This window comes from Nicotiana tabacum, chromosome 8, assembly GCF_000715075.1.
Source record: "Nicotiana tabacum cultivar K326 chromosome 8, ASM71507v2, whole genome shotgun sequence".
NCBI lineage: Eukaryota > Viridiplantae > Streptophyta > Magnoliopsida > Solanales > Solanaceae > Nicotiana > Nicotiana tabacum.
In genome coordinates, this window is record NC_134087.1 from 114,018,218 (window position 1) to 114,024,760 (window position 6,543).

Genomic DNA, 6,543 nt, shown 5'->3' on the forward strand with positions numbered 1-6,543 from the left:
AAATATGTCATTCATATTATATGATTATGGTCAAAACATATGTTATAGTAAACCTGAAGTTTACTAATACAAATGGCTATCATATTGAGACTACAAATGATTGGAAGATTGATAATCTTCATGTTTCCACAATCATAGAGGGTAAAATAATATGTATGTGAGAAGTTACCCGCCTTATTCTTTAATTTGTACTATATCATGTATCACAGGAAACCAGAAGTTTACTAAAGCAAAAGTTTATGTCATAGTAAACCAGAAGTTTACTAAGAGATAGCACATGACATGATAAACTTGAAGTTTTCATTTGCCATTTTTAAATGAGCTATTTGAGAATTCAGATAAGCATATACTAAAGAACTAGAAGATTCTTCAGGAATTCTCATGTGTTGTTTGTTCTCATAATGAATTGATTATACCAGCTAAAGTTGGGACTAAGACCCCTGATTATGAAATATATAAAAGGTGAATATGGGCCCGTTCACCTAACATGTGAACCACTTATAGGTGCATATATGAGATGGTTACATGTGTAATTATTGTCAACCTGCAGTTTGGCATTTGGAATTGCTTTTCTCGATTAAGAGCATAATTTTCAGATTATGAAATCAAGACAGTTCATCTTGATAATGCTGGTTTATATCCAAGCTGGTTTAGCATTGAATACCTCCTATTAATGGCTAAACCATTGCTTATGAGAACAAAGCTTCATGTATTGGTCTAAGATTTTCTAAATTGCATATAGCAGCACTTGTATGCATCAGATCAACAATATATGATAAGTCCTCCCTTCACAATTGGTTTAGGATCAGAAACCAAATATTTTTACTATCTTTTGTTGCGTGGTATATGATTAATTTCTCTACCATAATACACAAAGATATGTTTTCCAAAGATGATTGGGGATATATGTTAGTTTTTCTAACATTTGGGGGATGGAATAAACAGTTGAAAAATATGCTATATGAATCGAATTATCATGATCCTCACTTAGAAGATAATTCAAGTCGAATGCCAGAAGCATTTGCTGATCCAAAATTAAATATCATATTTCAGCTGCAAATGCTCCTATTAAAATTAAAGTCCCTGAAGGATAGAGTTTACTGTACGTATGAAGCGTGGTAGACCAATCGGTTCCAAAGGTAACCAATCCTTGAAAAATAGTAGGAGCTAATGATCAAAATGAGGAGGAAATAAGCTCTAGAAGAGCCCACGACATAACATTTCATGAAACTCCCGAAAAAGTTCAGGTACCTGAAAATAAAGAAAGTGATGAGATCTCCACAAGTTATGTCGCTTCGGAACTGACACAAAATGATCGTCGACGATATATTTAATACAATATAGTGCACAATATTGTAAAAGATTGTGAGGGTCGGACTAGCAGTCCAGACACTTGAAGATGTCATACCATTTAGATACAAGTCTTAACCTATATGACTTATTTGGCTAAATCTATATGAAGATCCTTGAAGGATTGAAAATGCCCGAAGCATATAATTCAAAGTCTTGAGAAATGTACTCGATCAAATTATAAAGATCTTTGTACGGTTTAAAGCAATCTGTGCGCGTGTGGTATAATCGCCTCAGTAAATATTTGCTGAAAGAAAGTTACATAAATTATGTTATTTGTCCATGTATTTTTATAAAGAAAATGTCATCAAAATTTGTTACACTTGCTGTTTATGTTGGTGACATAAATCTTATTGGAACTCCGGAAGAGCTCCAAGAGGGTCTTAAAAATACTTTTACATGGACAAAGTGTACCCATTAAGTACACCAATGAATATTCAATCACTTGAAGTGAATAAGGATCCGTTCCAACCTCTAGAAGAGGATGAGGAGCTCCTTGGTCCTGAAATACTCTATCTCGGTGTAGGTGGTGCACTTATTTATCTTGCTAATGCTAACAAAAGTGGTGCAGATCGTATTGGTAATGCAGATACAGGTTATTTATCCGATACCCATAAAGCTCGATTTCAAACCGGCAAGCAGGGAGTGCATATGATTGAGATCAGTGATTCATTCGAGAAACATGTGGGTTGAAATGTGATAAAAGACCCACAATATTATACGGAGACAATGTTTCATGCATAGCACTATTAAAGGGAGGATTTATAAAAGGAGATAGAACGAAGAACATTTCACCAGAATTATTCTACACACACGATATTCAGAAAAGTGGTGACATTGATGTGCAACAAATCCGTTCAAGTGATAATCCAGCAGATTTATTCACTAAATCTTTGCCAACTTCAACTTTTGAGAAGATGGTATACAAGATTGGAATGCAGAGACTCAAATATTTGAAACAAGGTTTTCATCAGGGGGAGTAAAATACGCGATGCACTCTTTTTCCCTTACTAAGGTTTTTTCCCATGGGGTTTTCCTTATAAGATTTTTAATGAGGCACCTAACAATGCGTATTACTAAATATGTGTACTCTTTTTCCTTCACTAGGATTTTTTCCCACGTGGTTTTTCCTAGTAAGGTTTTAATTAGACACATTATCTTTTAATGAACATCCAAGGGGGAGTAGTTATAAATATATTATATTATGGATGTTCATTTAGTACTCCGTTGTAAATAATCTTCCTGAAGAAGCTTATCCATATGGGACTCCACCGTAAATATGTTTATCTATTTAGTACTCTATTGGAAATAAGTTTCCTGAAGAAGCTTATCACTTCGGTACCCGGTTATGGATAAACATTACCCTAGGTAGAAGATTATCCATACCGGGTATAATAAGCTTATTCATTCAGTACTCCGTTATGGATAAACATTGCTCTCAGTAGAAGATTATCCATATCTGGTATAGTAGCAGCTTACACAGCAACTTGCAGTAGCAGCTTACACAGCACCTTGCCGTAGCAGCTTACACAGCAGCTTGTAGTAGCAGCTTACACAGCAGCTTGTAGTAGCAGCTTACACAGCAGTTTGTGTAGCAACTTACACAACAGCTTCCTTTCTTCTATAAATAGAAGAGATTTCAGTTCATTATATACATCAGTTTGAATTCGAATAATATATCAGTTTCTCTCTATACTTGTCTTTACTTTATAGTCTTTATTTTATAACAATTTATTCTTTTTTCAATCTCTTATTTAATTAATAATATATTTACTAATTACTATTATTTCACGGATACCCATTTATGAGGCTCACTATTATTGTTGTTGTAAATTAAAAAACAAAATAGAGTAATAAATGCATCTTCTGTATCATAATATTAAATAGTTTAAAACAAATTCATATTGATAAGGAATTAACCAGTGCTACAGCGGAAAATTTAACGCCATTACCGGGATCGAATCCGGGTCACCCGCGTGACAGGTGGGAATACTCACCACTATACTACAACGACTATTATTAGCATTAAACTACTATTCTACTGTTGTATAAATAGTATAGTAGATAGAAGGAACATGACTGAGAAGACAAGTTGAATCTGGGACTGATGTCCAAATCAAGCTTAAGAGAGATGCTGTGTAAATATTACTTGGTAAATAAAACTTTTAATTACCAAAAAAAAACAAATTCATATTTTGGCAAAACAACTTATAGGTGAGACTAGATAGAACACTTGAACTATTTAATCAATGTTGAAAATCATGACATGTATTTTAGTTATTTTCACTGCTCTAAAAATAACGACATTTAACTATTATAATAATGGGATAAAATGATAAGTACTTTTTTCATCTTTAACTCAATATAATCTTGCACTCGAGCGTTAAGTTTAGAGTTGTCCATGATAAGAAGCTTTACCCCCAAGAAAGTTTATGAGCTTCAAAAAATACATCTCCAAGAAAAGTCAATTTTTTTTTTCTTATCTTACAATTAGTTTTCAAACATTCTTATTATATAAATTTCTCTAAAATTGGGAAATCACGTCCAAACTGAGTAGCATAATAATTCATGCGTGGAATTTAATTTTGAGTAGAAGAAACCTTACACCTGTATTATATATACCTAAATATATATTAATGCTTTCTTTTCCACCCTCATATTTTATGTATTTGGAGAAAAAACTCAGCTTTCTTAATGTCTTATTTTTCATCGTTTAATTCCTTGCTTACTATAATATTTTCTGTTACACTTATAACTAAGATTGTTTTTTTTATTTTTATATTTGGAAGGAAAAGTGTAATTTTTTAATTTGTACTAACTAGTAGTAGTTGACATCGATTATTATGAATGAATAAAAAGAATTAATGACATAATTAAAAGGAAATAAATGGGGATAGGAGAAGTAAATGACCTTAAAGTTGAAAGGATTAAATATTTTCCTAAATTAATTAAGGCTTCAATTTCCCTACCTACCATCCATGCCCAATCACATTCCTAACTAATCACGAGAATAATATGCCAACCACAAAAAAAAAATGAAATTCTAATTAGAAAGAGTGAAACAACACCTAATAGTACTAATAAAATACTCCTATTAATTGTACATCAATGGCTGTTTCATTTAAGTATTATTTTAATATCAATGTGTAATAAAGAATTTGAAATAATTGAAAATTTAGTGGAAGCAAGTAAAATAGTGATTTTGACGCACAAGAGTCATATACAAATACAATTAAATATTCTTTGTAACTTCAACGTCAATTCAAATACTCGTATTTTTTCAAGTTCAAACAAACGCTATATAGTACTTTGTCCACGAGGCACATGTTTCTTGTGTGTGTCCCCTACAACCTGAAACTCTCCAGCTTTTGCAGCTGCCAACGGTTAGTGCACTATAATCTACTTAAATAATACTTTCTCCTTCTCATATTATTTATCGTGTTTCTCTTTTATACGCCCCTTAAAAAATATTAAATATAAAAGATTTTTGATTATTTTATCCTTATTTATGTCTTAAGATATAATTTTTCTTCATTTATTACTTACTCATAATTAAGGTATTTGTAATATTTAAGAACAATTAATATTAAGGGTAGAATAGGAAAAATAATAATTAATTTACTTTTAAATTTCTAAATAACAAAAAATTTGAGATAATTATTTTTAAAAATTACGACAAATAATATGAGACTGAGGAAGTAAATACTAGTTGATGTTAATTACTAGTACGTGCTAAGCGTGGTAGGGGATTGAAACCCTGTGACGTTAGGTTTGTAGAAACTAGTGTGCCAAACTTCATTGGAAAGTGAAAACTAGCTAATTTTTTTAATGCTCGATCAAGTGCTGCACGTTTATTTGTATTCTTATTACTCCTGTAATAATAAAGGAAATCAAGCAGATGTACAAGCATAAACCTTTTCGCCTACTTTTTTGTTTTTGGTAAAAGGAAAAAAGTCTCATATAAAGTGACAGAAGGTTTATGAGGTGTCTTAAATTTGGACAGACAGATCATTTGGCTCTATGTAAATTTTGTTTTAATATTAGCTGGCAGATGGATAAGTCGTCACCCACTTCTTACTATGTTAGGTTTCTCAAAAACTTCCCTTCACCAAGCTTCGGAAAAAAAAAAAAAAAACACTTCCAAACCACCAAAGCTGCAATCCTCCTTGTTAAAAAAAAACAAAACAGAATCTTAAGTCTTAACTAAAGTCTGATCTACTACCACTTGTGAGGGTTAATACTCATTTTTTTTTTGAAATTACAAGTAATTATAATTAAAAAATAAGATGAAGAAAAATAAATAAATATTTTTCGGACTGAGGCGCGGATATCTTGCTCTCTTTAAGGAGATTCAAACCCACTGCAGCAGCATCTTCATCGGTCCAGCAGTAATGCTCTTGACTTGTCCCCTCTAGGATACAACAGCCCGACAACGTCGTATGACTCAAACAAACTCAGGACAAGTTGTTGAGTCCAAAACTCTACCAAAATAAACACCTTCCTTCAACGAAAATAATATTATCGTTTGTAGAGAATAAGTTGGAGACTTAGATTTTCTCGTTCTCTTAACTCTCTTTTTTTACAATACCAATCACACTTTTTTATGTACACCATAACACTTTTCTCATATCACTATTGTGAGCACGTGATTTTTGCCTTACGAAAACTACTCCAAAATAAATCAAAAATAAAATAAATTTCTTTTACTGTGCAATTTTTGAATTTGCGTGGTGTTTGTTAAATATTTGTCTTATATTCGTAAATGTTTACTTTGTCATAACAAAATGAAAATAAAAATAAAAATATATATTTCATGCATATCTAGAATTTAATTATGCATTTAATAATTGATTCAAAATAAAATCACAAAATATGCATTTGTTCTATTTCACTGTGTGATTAATGTTTGGTCTGTGTGTTAAATAATTGTTAAAAGGTAATTAATATCTTTGGAAGGGTAATTTTTGTTTTTATAATTTTAATTAAGATTTTAATGATTAATAATAAAATTAGAAAATAAAAAAATATAAGTTGTAAAAAGAAAATCGGACCTGGACCTAAATCCAGGCCCAAACAAAATGAGCCCCATAAGCCCAGTCCAAACAAGCCTGTCCGGTCCAATTTACACGAGCCAAAACGACAGCGTTTGGTCATGCTTCATCAAGGACCGTTGGATTGAATCAATCCAACGGC